Consider the following 14,662-nt stretch of genomic DNA (forward strand, 5'->3'; position numbering starts at 1 on the left):
TTATCAACTAGTTATAAACTTGTCCTACATCCATAAAATAGCCAATGGCTATAGATTAGAATTACAACTGGGTTCATACGATATAGAATGATCGACTGCTAACTAGAGGTCAACATTATAAGGAACATGAGCAGTAAATTTAAAGACGTATGAAACACAGTAAAATATGAATGTATAAGATGAAGCAAAAAAAGTTGATGTTGTTTATAGAACATGTTTCCAGTCACGAATTTCGGTTTTCTGAAAGACAATCAACATTAAAAAAAACAAAAGCTTTCAAACTATACCTTTAGCAAAGCAGATCAACAGTTCAATTCAGTGGAGGAAACAATGTAAACCAAAAAGATATGCACAGACATATGTCTTTATGATTGTGCTATGGAAAAACAAAAAATGAACATTGAAAATTAGTATATGCTTCTGGCCTAACATCTCAAGTTGGTCTATTAATTTTTTATTTTTTTCTAGAAGTGCATAAGTGTGATGGAGCTAGTCAATTGGATAGCTATTTTATGCCCCTAACATCACACTCAATTGTTTCTTCTTGATTTAAAGAAAAACTCAATAAAGAAATTAACTGGAAACAGGATGGCTATCGGATAAAAAAATAACAATTATCATTCAATCCGTTTGCATTCGATGTCACAACTTATAAGCAAAGTTATAGGAAATTATCACACTAGAAGTAAATTGCGCTTAAACCAATTCCTAGGTGCTTAGAGTTGGGAAGTATTGTATTCACCAACTAGTGTTGAATGTGAGCATAACGTCTTCAATCATACAAAAAAACTGACGAAACACACAAGAGATTAAAAGTAAGAATGCAAATTAGTAAATTGGAAAGATACTAGGTTCTGTACTAACCACTCACCACCCCAAGATTAGATAATCAACTTCTAAAAACCCAATCCATAAAAGCAAAGTAAAAAATTAAATTTTCGTACTTGAAAGGAGTGGGAATTTTTTTTGAGATGGAGAGGGCAATACAGATGAAGAGAGAGTTTTGGAGAGGGCAATATAGATGAAAGTGAGTTAAGTTGGAAAGTGGGCCTGAATCTGGATGATTTCAAATATGCAAATGGCATATCACCCTCCCAAAACCTCCAAACTCATGGACAAGAAATTTTAAACTTTCAAATTAACTTTGAGTTCAAAAACAGAGGGCTACATAAGATTTTGTGACCGGAAATGGAAGATGTGCGACAAAGTGATAGTAATATACTCATAACGGCATGATAGCTCATGAAATGGTCATACAATGTTACAGTGAACCTCATTATCAAGTTGACTATGCAGCAAATTACCATGACACATAATTAACAATATCTCTCCTTTCTTCTTCTTTTTTCGAGCCACTAGGTGGTTGTAAGTTTCATAACTTTTATAGAAGAAAAACTAATTGAAAGCTACAACGTGATATACATTTTAGTGTCCTAATCCTGTACGTGTTCCTATGTCTAGCATGGTTGGAGAAAGGCTTCAATCAGGTTGACAACCATTAAGTGATCTATCACACTCAAGAAGACCTCAACAATTGGCATATATGATTCCAATGTTGACCACGGTAGGTAAGGGTTTGATTTTCTGTAAATATATAATTAAGACTACCCAACCCAGACATTCAGTAATGACAATGAAATGTAACCATCAATTCTAGGACATAAGTGGACTATTGTTTCTACCACAAAGAATTATGATGTGGATTACTGTCCTTGCTTCCCCTAAAAAAGTCTCAAAGGTAAGGTTTATAATTTTCTGTAATAGAAGTGCAAATATATTGAAGGTATATGACTCCAAATTGGTCTAGGAAAAATTGATATGCTATTATTAACAAAATCGTACAATCTATTAGCACTGAAGCAAAGTCTCTAAAACACAACAGATGAATCTAAAGGCAGTAGCAGTGACAAGACTCTTACATTTATGTTGCTCTTTGGACATGGAAAGCTCAAGGCCAGATACCGCAGAAAAAATTGCAAAATGGCCAGAACACGGTAATTAGATATGTAAAAATGAAGTCCCAATATCTAGTCTACCAACAAAACTCCAGTATATGATAGCATCAAAAGTACCGGAAACTGCAGGTGTGAGGACTCCATCGCCAATAACCATACAAGTCCCAATTAAAGCCAGAATCAACAACATCTTCTGCAACACGGAGAAGCAAGATACTTGGGAGGCTGGGAGCATAACGGGGCACACGGTTTCCATCCTGAGTTTGTGGGAGAGAGTGTGAATAGGGCGGTTGCCATTATCTAATCGTGTCCTCCTTTTCTGCGATTTCTATTTTCTATTTTGTCTATCGATTCCGAGATATTTGGTTTAAGATTAATTATATCGGTTGAGTGCCGAGATATTAGGTATAATTTCAATTATTTCGATTGAGTGCGAGATAACTGAAATTTCCTATTATATCAGTGCCACACCATGCGAGATAATTATATTTTGGTTTATCTCGGATATGTAAGAATCTAGATAACATATTTCAACTTATAGCTAATAACTAGTTTATGGGACATATTATCTCGCTCATCAGCATAACTGAGATGAGGATAATTTTAGAACCGAGATAAAAACCTTTTTTTTTACTAGTGCTAGCTTATTGGAACCGATATCGAGGAGTGAAGATGTATGCCACATTGGGACAACTTCTAGTACTGATCACCTCCATGATCATGTCAGCTCAGTTACTACTATTAGATCAGGATTGAAGATAGACAACAAGGTTGACTTACCTTCTCATGATGACATTGCTATAGAACAATCGGTCAAGATTTCAAATGAAGTTCAAAAGGAAGTGGGGGAAATCCTTTCCACTCCCATTTGTCAAGATGACCAAGACAAGATATTCAAGAATGTCGAAGAGAAAGAAGAGCAGACACATGCTGATGTGTTTGTACCAAAGGCACCTTTTTCTATGTTTTTTGTTCAAAGGCAAAAGGACAAGCAATTTTTAGAGATGAAGGAGGCATTTGAGAAAGATAACATCAATATCCCCTTTCTCAAAGCGATCAAGCAGTTGCCATCATATGCCAAATTCTTGAAGGATGCATGCAACATAAAGAAGTACTCATGTTCCAAAGCGAGCGTTTCTAGCTGGACAAACAACATCTATTATCCATCAGCAAGCTCCAGTCAAGCTCAAAGATCCAAAAAGTCCTATAATATCATGCAAGATAGGAGAAAAATCCACGGGTAATGCTCTTTTAGACCTTGGTGCTAGTGTTAATCTCTTGCCATATCATGTGTACCAAGTGTTGGGACTGGAGAACCTAAAGTCTACAAAAGTCAAATTGAAGTTAGCTGACCGTTCTACCAAGATTCCCAGAGGCATAGTTGAGGATGTTCTTGTTCAAGTAGCCAATTTCTACTATCCTGTGGATTTCATTGTGATAGACACCAAGGAGGCCTTTGATAAAATTCAAATTATTCTAGGCCGACCTCTCCTCGCTACCGCAAAAGCTTTGATAAATTGTCATAATGATGAAATGAAGATCAACTTTGGTAAGATGTCCATGGACATAAATATCTTTCACCTGTTGCATAAGGATTGTGATGACATTGAGGGTGGAAAGGTGTACTTCCTTGATAGCATTATACAAGAATCCTTCCCATTCGAAGATACAATTGAGAGTGCTCAATCTACAGAAAACTGTGATGAACCTGAGAACCCCACCACAGAGGCGTTGCTAGCTATGTTCTTGGAATCTCTGCAAAAATTTAGGATTTAAGTGAGCATAATGGAAAATTAACAGAGAGAGTATCATATCTTGAGAAGATGAACTCTACATCTTAGGATGAACAATAGACTTCTGCCCAGAAAAATCAATTACTAGAGAATCAGCTTAAAGAAGTTTTGGAAAAACAACAGAATCTAGAAACTGAAATGAGTCTTCTGAAGCAGAAAGTGGACCATATTGATAAGAAGCATTGCACTGTTGAAGCCTCTTCTACACCATCATTGTCTGAATGAGAGAAGTATGTGAACCAGTCTACCGCCCACTTTAAGCACAGTCAGCCAGACATCCATTATCATTACTGTGGAGTTAAAGGGCACATCAGATACTATTGTCCTGTTAGAAAGAAAGATTTTCGTCAATCTTCTACATTGAGGAACCACAAGGCCTATCACACAATCATCAGACCTGAAATATTTCAAGGTAGAAAAGCAACTTCACAGGCAATCTTTCCATCATATCAAGGAGTATTTTTGACAACCCACAAGGTGAGACCTCCTCGTCCTCCAAACATTCGTCAGATTTGGGTAAGAAAATCTGATCTCCTCACTCCAAATTGATAATGCATGATATATAGTCTTAGGGATCTGACTTAAAAAGACCTAACAAAAAAAAAATATCTTGGTAAAAGGAAATGTTCTTATTTTTGGAATTCATTTTTATATTCGGCATCAATGGTAACATCTTCCTTTTTTCTCATTCATTTCATTTACTTAATTTCTATACATTGAGGACAATGCATATGTCAAGTTGGGGGAGGGTGTACTTGAGAAGTACTTGAGAAATGAATTTCAAAAATTAGTTTTCAAAAACAAAAATATTTTTGTTTCTATATCAGCAGAATGAGAAAAAATGAATTTTAATGATGAGTCTGGGATATAGATTCTATACTACTTAGTGTTGGGTTTGATAGATAGTTAATATTATTGATTTCATTACCGCTTAGACTATTTATTATGCTCAGACATAATTCTTGTTGATAGAATTCTTTATCAAGGCACCACCATAGTACTTGGTCAGTTTTGTGTACTTTTGCTAGATGAGAGATTTAACCCCTAGTAAACTAGAAGTAGAATTTTTAGACTTAGCCTATGAGACTTGAGCTTTATACCCATTCTTTGGAGAGTTCTTACGAAAAATCCGAGTCTTAGTGACTCAACATCTTTCAGTTCTTTATGTCGTTATAATATAGTCTCATTATTCGTTGATTTGGTTAATCACGAAGTGACATCAACTGGGGAGATAACCATTAGGTCTTGTAGTCTATTCGAAACAGAGTATCATACTGATAAGTCAAGTAGTAAACCCATTCAGCCTTTATCCCACCTAGTATGACCACCATGTTAAACCCTTTTGAGTCTTACAATAAGCCATTTTCTTTCATAAAACCATTTACCCTTTACCCAACTCCAGATAAGGAGTATAGCCAAAAACCTTTATCAGCCATACCCATATGTTTCTGAGAATACGAGGGGAACAAGGAGGAAGAAAGAGCATAAAAGGAAGATTACAAGGAAATATCAGAGAGATACAATGAAGACCATCATTCTGTTCTATGTGAAAGAAGTTAGTGGAAAACAAGCATATCCAGTACTAATCAAGGATATATCACTAAGTTAAAAAAAAAGAAAAAAAAAAAAAGTTGAACATAATGGATGGAAAAGCTAAGACAAAGGAAGATTTTTCTCTGCAATTTGAAGAAATCTTCCAAAGAATGAAGCAAAACCCTTAGTGTTTTCAGAAACAACCTTAGAATCCTTTTTACCTTTCCTTCGTAAACCAATACCCAAGCCAAGTTACAACCCATGACTTATCACTACAGTATGATACAAAGTCTAGAATAGGTGAGAGGATGCTAAAGTGAAGGACCCAACACTTCATATATGATTGAGATTCTTTTCATGAGACTACTGTCATCTAGAAGTCCGTTTTTCAAGGTAGTATATGGGATGTTTGTATTCATTATTCTTTTCCCCACATACATGAGGTAAAATAGTAGACCATCTTCTGAGAGATTCTTTTTTAAGAGTATGACCGGTGAGGATTGAAAGTCGAGATTATCTACCTATGGTAAACTAGGGATTCCGTTTCTTGGATATGAGAGTATAGGAGATTGACTAAGTACACACATAAGCCTTGATTGAGAATTTTGTCAATTTTTACTATCTCCCATCATAATCTATATGTCTTTGCAGTAATGTAGTTAGCAATAGAGACCGTCTGTTGGAGTAAGCACTAAGTGGGTAAGGAATTTCTCTCTCTGAAAAATACTATCATTCTTGAACATGCTATTGATTGATTTTGTGGGTATATCACCTGAAAACCCTCACGAGACTATAACTCGTCCTTTTTGGGGAACTTAAAGGTTTAAAGCCTTATTACATATGGTAAATCCAATCGCGATGCCTGTGAAAATGAGTTAGGATTTTATTTTTGTTATTAGGATATGATTTTGATCACTTATCTATTTTTTATCTTATTTGCTAAGAGACTAGCAAAAAACTAGTAGGGAGTTGTGATAAGTGCTTAAAAAGTGTAATTTAACCCTCGATTATGCCTCTTGTTTAGCCATCTTAGTTGACTATAGTGTTTGTAAGTTATGTTTTATGATTCTACAGATGAAAAAGAGAGTTTTGTGGAATATTAGAGAAAAAGGGGAAAAATGGAGCATTACGGATCACATAGGAAGCCCGTGGACAATCATGGAGAAGGCAAAGGAATTGAAGGTATTAAAGATGCGAATTGGACCTATTTTAAAGCTTATTTGGAAGCCCAAGGCCAAAGAATTCGTTGCTTGGACCAAAGCCCGCAAAAGAGGATAGAAGGATAGAGCAGAAGAGACAAAATAGACTTTCACATCTGGACGTGCGATGCATCTGGGACGCAAGGATCGCACGTCCAGACGCATTGCTCGAGTCTGAGACGTATGGACCGTGCGTCCCAACGCATGATACGATAGTGTAGCCAATTCCTTCTCAGTTTTGGAGACGAAGTTGGACTCTGAAAGAAGTCTATTTGTATTAGGAAACAAATGACAGAGTTTGGAATGCTTCTAGAACTCATTGTAACCCCTATAAATAGATGACCTAAGTGCCTCATGTAATTTGCCAATTCACTTATATTCTTGTCTCCAGAACTTGAGGCAGAGAGAGATTAATAATAAAAGATCGGTTTTAACTTGCTGAGTCTTAATAAATTAGTCTTTCTAATCTTATGTTCTTCAACTCTTCTTCTTCTTGTTCTTCATGTTCTTCCTTCTTTATGGAAGGCTAATCTTCTCCTTCAAGGGAGAAGATGAAGTCGGTGTTTAGGGTTTAATGATTCTTTTGGTTTATGGTGTTCTTCAATCAGGTTAGTTCTTTATGTTTTTAGTTATTAGTTCCATTGCCCAGACCAGGGGATGGAAGTATAGATTAAGGTTTTTATTTATTGCAATTGAATATTATACTAGTTTAGGGTTTTATTTATTGCAATCGAATATCATACTAGTTTAGAGTTTTATTTATTGCAATTAAATATTTGCTAATGACATGCTTTTATATATTGTAATTGAATATAATGCTAGAATAGGGTTTTATTTATTGTAATTGAATATTATACTATTATTCTCTACTTTTCTTCTAATTATGTAGTGTTTTAGAGTAAGGGAAGTATTCTTTATGTTTGTCTTAGATGGTGATTCATTAAATAGCTGCCCAATTAAGCTCACATAAAAGGAAAAAAGATACTAGTAACATAAAACTTAGGAACAACCTTGAGTAGAGTTATTCGTTAACGATGTTTTGTCCAAGAGGGCATCGGCACTCGCTCAATTGCCTAATTGTAATTTACTTATGAGAACAACCATGAAGCAAAAGGTCATTAAATCAAAAGTATTGGTGGATTATAATCTCTTGAATTCCCTCTCTTATAAATTTTCAATAGTTTAGTTTATTTTAGTTTAGCATTAGAATCTACAATATCTATAATAATAGTTTTTAATCCCTCAACCCCCTTTCCAGTTCTGTCCTTCATATAAACATACACTTAAAAGTGGAACGATACCCTACTCATCCTTTACTTATTGAGGGATAATTAGGTTTTGATACGATTCTATTTTGTTCAACGACCATCATCCATTTACATCATCTATCTACATCACACCATATACCATCTCATCCAATAAACCCAAAAAGAGTGAGTGTCAATTAGCTTAGAACCATTCTAATCCATACAAGAGTCTACCTTCCTTCCTCATATCTCTTTCACTCAAACTCTAAACAATTTAGGATGAACCTCACTTCTAAAAACAAACTCTTTTGAAGTTGTCACCACTATCTAAAACATTCAAATGGCGCCATCATCATGGATTGAAGGAGTGAGAGTGATTATTTGAGAATCTAAGAAGGAAGCATCATTCCCATCCCTCCATTTCTATTTTTTTCAATTTTTTGTCATTTTATTTTATTGTTTCTCAATACTGATCTACTTTCTTACAAATCAGGTTATGGGACAACAAAGCTAGAAAGGAGCTGAAGACACAGCCAAAAGACAATTGAAGTTCACCGGCACCGGCGGGTGACCGCGAGTGGGCTAAGGGGTGACCGCCTAGTCACCTCCAGAGAAGTGGGTCCAGTTTTTTGCCAGCTCCGTTGGTTTTTGATGAATAGTTGTATTCCGAGCCCAGATTTTGTAATAAAGTAGGAGAAGTCAGTGAAACCTGTTTGTAATAGTTAAAGATAAAAACAAAAACAAAAAACAAAAAAAATTAGGAAAAATTGGTTTTTTATTGATTCTCTATGATGGACATAAGTTAAAGTTGGTTTAAGTTATATACTTACCAAGGGATTAGAGTTTTAATTGCCTTGGAAAGTTCAAGTGTGTGAGGCAAGTTGTGGATCATAGCTCACACACTATGAATCAACTTGGTAATCAGCATTCTAAGTCCATTTGACTCTAGTTAATCTAACTTATCAATCTAAAACTAGTTAATTAGATTAGTATAATACTAGTTTAGTTTTAAGTTTGGGCCGTTGAAGGCAAAGTTGTATAAATTGTCAAAAACCCAATTTGTGGGCTTTTTTAAGTGGGCCTTTATTGTATCTTAAAACAGGGTAAAGCTCGGAAGGTTGGGCCTGATTCTCAGATCACACGCCAACCGGCGTCGCCTTTTCCTCAAGCAACATGTAAGCATGGCTTGAGAGGTAAATTATAAGCATCCTCGAAGCCCAAGTAAGAAGATACCTTGTGTGTTCAAGCATGCTTACGTGATTGTTTGAAATTTACTTTTCGCACTGCAAGTTACATTAGTGCATAAAGCTAAACCTGAGCCACATAAAAACCATTGGAAAGTCATTACCCAATGTAGGTAAATTGGATGTTGCTTGATTCTTGAAAGCCCTCGACCAAAAAAATTAATTAAAATCAATCAATTAGAGCCCAAATTAAGTAGTCACGCTCCTCCAAAAAAAGGACAAAAATATAGCCACGAGGATTTAGAGCAATCAGTTACCAGATTCCGGTGGACCAACTACCTTCCTCACTCCCCTCCCCCATATTCATCGTGAGTGAGATTCTTGGTAGCACACCACTTGGTGAAGTGACTGCCTACTCTTCTGAGACGTATAGTAGAGCCATCCTAGTCTCGCACCCAACTATTCCTCTGTACAGGGCATAGTAAAATATAGACCAAAAGCAAAGTTTTCAAAACTTCATACTTGCAAAAATGAATTTCGAATTCTTAAGCATACATTGCACCGTTTGTGCATGTTAGGATAGTTTTGTGGTCTTGCAAAAAGGGTATGATACTACATTCAGACACTTCTAGTATTAGCAAGAATAAAACTTACTCACGTAGGAGAGTTCATCACCCTAGATAATCTTCTATTTCTAGTGACTGCCTACTTTTATGAGACGTGTAGTAGAGTCATCCTAGTCTCGCGCCCAACTGTTCCTATGAACAGGGCATAGTAAATTATACACCAAAACAAAATTTTCAAAAAGCCAAAAAAATGTATTTCTACTGTTTGTGCATCATCATTGATTGAACATTAATGTCTTATCAGTATGAATAGCAACCGTCATGGAATTACAATGCAAACCCAAAACCTTGTTCTTTTTGCGCTAGTCCTTACCACTGGTTATCTCATTGTCCATCATATACTGAATTCGAGTCTACTACGGGAAATCCTTATGCTTATGCTTATGAACCTCAATTTTCAAACTTCCCTAGTACCCCATATACTCAAGAGTTTTCTAATCATATCGACAATTCATGGAGTTCCACCACAAATAGTCAACCACCATTCATATATTCACTAGGTCAGTCAAAGTACAGTTTCACCCAAAACCCATTACTGATAAGTGCTCAAAAAGTGTTATTAGAGAGTTGTGTTTAGCCATCTTAATGGACTAATAGTGTTTATAAGTTGTGTTTTAAGATTCTACAGGTAAAAAAGAGAGTTTTGTAGAATATTAGAGAAAATGGGGTAAAACGGAGCAATTCGGAGCATTAAGGATCACATGGGAAGCCCGTGGACAATCAAGGAGAAGGCCAAGGAATTAGAGCTATTAAAGATGTGAGTTGGACCTATTTTAAAGCCTATTTGGAATCCCAAGGCCAAAGGATTCGTTGCTTGGACCAAAGCCCGCAAAAGAGGATAGAAAGATGGAGCAAAAGAGGGAAAATAGACTTCGAAAGTCCGAGACTCATGGATCGTGAGTCCGACTCAATGCTCACATCCGGGGGATAGATCGTGAGTCCAGACGCATTTCTTGAGTCTGAGACGCATAGATAATGAGTCCAGACGCATGAATCGACAATGTAGCCAATTCCTTCTCAGTTTTGGAGACGAAGTTGGACTCTGAAAGAAGTCTATTTGTATTACGAAACAAATGACGGTTTGGAATGCTTATAGAGCTCATTGTAACCCCTATAAATAGAGGACATAAGTGCCTCATGTAATTTGCCAATTCACTTATATTCTTGTCTCCTTGAGGGCCAATTCAACTTGTCTCCGCAAACATGAGGGAGAGATTAATAATAAAAGATCGGTTTTAACTAGCTGAGTCTTAATAAATTAGTCTTTCTAGTCTTATGTTCTTCGACTCTTCTTCTTCTCCTTCTTCGTGTTCTTCTTTCTTTATAGAAGGCTAATCTTCTCCTTCAAGGGAGGAGATGAAGCCAGTGCTTAAGATTTAATGATTCTTCTGGTTCATGGTATTCTTCAATCAGGTTAGTTCTTTATGTTTTTAGTTATTAGTTCCATTGCCCACACCAGGGGATGGAAGTATAGATTAAGGTTTTTATTTATTACAATTGAATATCATGCTAGTTTAGGGTTTTATTTATTGCAATTGAATATTTGCTAGTAACATGCTTTTATTTATTGCAATTGAATATAATGCTAGAATAGAGTTTTATTTATTGTAATTGAATATTATACTATTATTCTCTACTTTTCTTCTAATTGTGTAGTGTTTTAGAGTAAGGAAAGTATTCCTTGTGTTTGCCTTAGATGGTGATTCATTGAATAGCTGCCCAAGCTCACATAAAAGGAAAGAAGATACTAGTAACATGAACATAGGAACAACCTTAAGTAGAGTTAATTGTTTAATGATGTTTCACCCAAAAGGCATCGCACTTTCTCATCGATTGCCCGATTGTAGTCTACTTGGAGAACAACATGAAGCAAAAAGTCATTGAATCAAAAGCATTGGTGGATTTGAATCTCTTGAATCTATCTCTCTCATATTCTCTCCCTATTTCCAATTCTTAGCTTTAGTATAAGTTTAGTTAGTTTAGTTTAGTTTAGCATTAGAATCTAAAATCTCTACAATTATAGTTTTAATCCCTCAAACCCCTTTCCAAATCGTGTCCTTCATATAAACATACACTTAAAAGTGGAACAATACCTACTCATCCTTTACTTATTAAGGGATAATTAGGTTTTGATACGCTTCTTTTTGTTCAACGACCATCATCTATCTACATCATCCATATACCACATCTCACACACAAAAAGGAGCGCGTGTCAAATGGCGCTGCTGCCATTTTAAGTTGTTTATGTTTAACGTTTTCTTTCAAGATTAGAATTTTGGATTTTGAGGTAATTTTAGCCGCATCATCCATCCTTTTAAGAAAGAAAGAAGCTTGGAGGACATGTCGAAGACAAGATCTACCATCTAGGTTAGTTGAATCTTCATTCTTTTTATTGCTTTCTTAGTTTAGTTGCATCATAGTTTAGTTTTATTGTTTTCTATTATAATTGCATTTAGGATCTTTTCAACAATTGAAGTTGTAAGCCAACACAGTGAAATATCAAACTCTAGTGTTTCTTGTCTGAATCTTGACAAACGGACTATCGTCTGTGGGACGTGGTACTTAACCAATCCAAGTGATTCACCATAACCCTAAAAGAGACAGCTTTAGACAACAGTCGAGATACTAGCTGCAAAGCCCAATCAAGTTGAAGGAAAGTAGTTTTGCATATTAGTTTAATTGCATTCAAGCATAATAGGATAGTTTTCATCATCTTCGCATAGCAAGAATACTAGACAGGATTGATATAAACTAGCATGGCCGCACGCAATGATGGAGGTGTTTTGGACACCAATAATCCTGAAGCTATCCCACCCATGCAAGCACAACAGAGGAAGAAGTTGAGCGATTTCTATTCGCCAATCATTGGAGACCCACCCAGCAGTATTGTTTTTCCAGAAACAGAAGCTAACTAGTTTGAGCTTAGAGCATCAGTAATCTCTATGCTTCCAAAGTTCAACGGTTCAAACAATGTTCAGCCTTATGTTCACATGAACAAATTTCTATCAGTCCTCAGAACTTTCAAAAACCAGAATATCAGGGATGAGAGTATCAAGTTAATTGTTTTTCCGCTCTCACTCGAAGGTAAAGCCTCCGAATAGTTAACTGCACAGCCGATCAATTCAATAGACAACTGGGAGAAGTTGAGAACAAAGTTTATGAACAAGTTCTACCCACCCCGTAAGATCTGCAATGCAAAGAAGCCATCGACAATTTCAAAAGGAAGGTGACTGAAGAATATCATCAAAGCTGGGAGAAATTCAATAATCTGCTAGTCTCATGTCCACATCATGGATACGAAAAGAGCACACTGGCTCATTTTTTCTATCGAGGACTCTTGATGATGAACAAGCAGATGATACAGTCAATGCACAAAGGCAAGTTTACATCGATGGATGGAGAGGAAGTTTACAACTTTCTCGAGAATTTAGTCAAGAAACACAACAGTGGGACTACTAGCAACGAGGATGTCGCTAGCATGGAGGGGAGCCAAAGCAATTTGGCTACCAAGCACATGAACAATCGATCAAGAACCGAAGTCTACATTGGCGGCCGACCACCAAAGATTGAAACTCGAGTAAGAAATTTAATCGGAGTTCTCTATGAGTCCCTCCAAGTTCAACAAGTCTCAAGCTAAATCTCTCCCCACCATGCAAGCTAGCCAATAATCGCGCGAAGTCCGTTCGGACACTTCTCATGCAACTCTAGAATGTCCCGGTTACTATCAACATGCATCGGTTGGAGAGTACAATATAAACTCATTTCAGAGGCCCAACCAAGGTGGTAATAACTTTCAAGGTAATTATTAGAGACGAATCTTTGGACCCCTAGGTTCTCAAGATCAAAGTTATATTCCACAGACAAGTCAAGTTTCACAGTTGGTCCCTCAATAACAATTATACTCTCAACAAAATTCCAATACAAGTGGAGAGTTAGTGCCTGATCCTAGGAGAAATTATGCCGCACCTGCCAACCTGGAGAATGCAATTACTTTGCTATCACAGAAAAATCAGAAGTTTGAAAGTGTTCTAGAGCTTCTTGCATAATCTCAACTCAATCTCCAGCAATCTCAGGCAAGTCAATGTTCTAGAATGGAGTCTCTAGAGGCTAAGGTCGACCAACTCACCACTGCTTTGTCTGTAAAGACACAAGCCACTCAACCTAGCTTATTGGAACCAATATTGAAGAGTGAAGATGTAAGCCACATTGGGACAACTTCTAGTATTGATCACCTCCATGATCATGTTAGCTCAGTTACTACTCTCGGTCGATTGAAGATAGACAACAAGGTTGACTTACCTTATCATGATGACATTGCTCTGAGAGCAATCGGTCAAGATTTCAAATGAAGTTCAAAAGGAAGTGGGGGAAATCCTTTCCACTCCCATTTGTCAAGATGACCAAGACAAGATATGCAAGAAAGCCAAAGAGAAAGAAAAGCAAACACATGCTGATGTGTTTGTACCAAAGGCACCTTTTCCTATGTTTTTGCTCAAAGCAAAAGGACAAGCAATTTTAGAGATGAAGGAGGCATTTGAGAAAGATAACATCAATATCCCCTTTCTCAAAGCAATCAAGCAGTTGCCATCATATGCCAAATTCTTGAAGGATGCATGCAACATAAAGAGAAGTACTTATGTTCCAAAGCGAGCATTTCTAGCTGGACAAACAACATCTATTATCCATCAGCAAGCTCCAGTCAAGCTCAAAGATCCAAGAAGTCCTATAATATCATGCAGGATAGGAGAAAAATTCATGGGTAATGCTCTCTTAGACCTTGGTGCTAGTGTTAATCTCTTGCCATATCATGTGTACCAAGCGTTGGGCCTGGAAAACCTAAAGCCTACACAAGTCAAATTGAAGTTAGCTGACCGCTCTACCAAGATTCCCATAGGCATAGTTGAGGATGTTCTTGTTCAAGTAGCTGATTTCTACTATCTAGTGGATTTCATTGTAATAGACACCAAGGAGGCCTTTGATAAAATTCCAATTATTCTAGGTCGACCTTTCTTCGCTACCGCAAAAGCTTTAATAAATTGTCACAACGGTGAAATGAAGATCAACTTTGGTAAGATGTCCATGGACATAAATATCTTTCACCTGTTACATAAGGATTATGATAACA

At 36.5% G+C, this 14,662-nt stretch overlaps 1 long non-coding RNA gene across 5 annotated transcripts in view; it reads right to left on the reverse strand.

Moving 5' to 3' along the window:
- Positions 1 to 14,662, reverse strand: part of LOC147488854 (uncharacterized) — a 36,535-nt gene that overhangs the window by 896 nt on the left and 20,977 nt on the right. For 3 of the 5 annotated variants that reach the window (XR_015202317.1, XR_015202320.1, XR_015202311.1), the window contains exons 5-6: positions 3,914 to 4,073; positions 3,537 to 3,710 (exon numbers count right to left, since the gene is read on the reverse strand). The exons of the other annotated variants lie outside the window; for them this stretch is intronic. This is a non-coding gene — a long non-coding RNA (uncharacterized LOC147488854). The remainder of the gene's footprint in view (positions 1 to 3,536; positions 3,711 to 3,913; positions 4,074 to 14,662) is intronic. 5 annotated transcript variants of the gene reach the window in all.

This window comes from Coptis chinensis, chromosome 7 (genome assembly GCF_015680905.1).
Source record: "Coptis chinensis isolate HL-2020 chromosome 7, ASM1568090v1, whole genome shotgun sequence".
Taxonomy (NCBI): Eukaryota; Viridiplantae; Streptophyta; class Magnoliopsida; order Ranunculales; family Ranunculaceae; genus Coptis; species Coptis chinensis.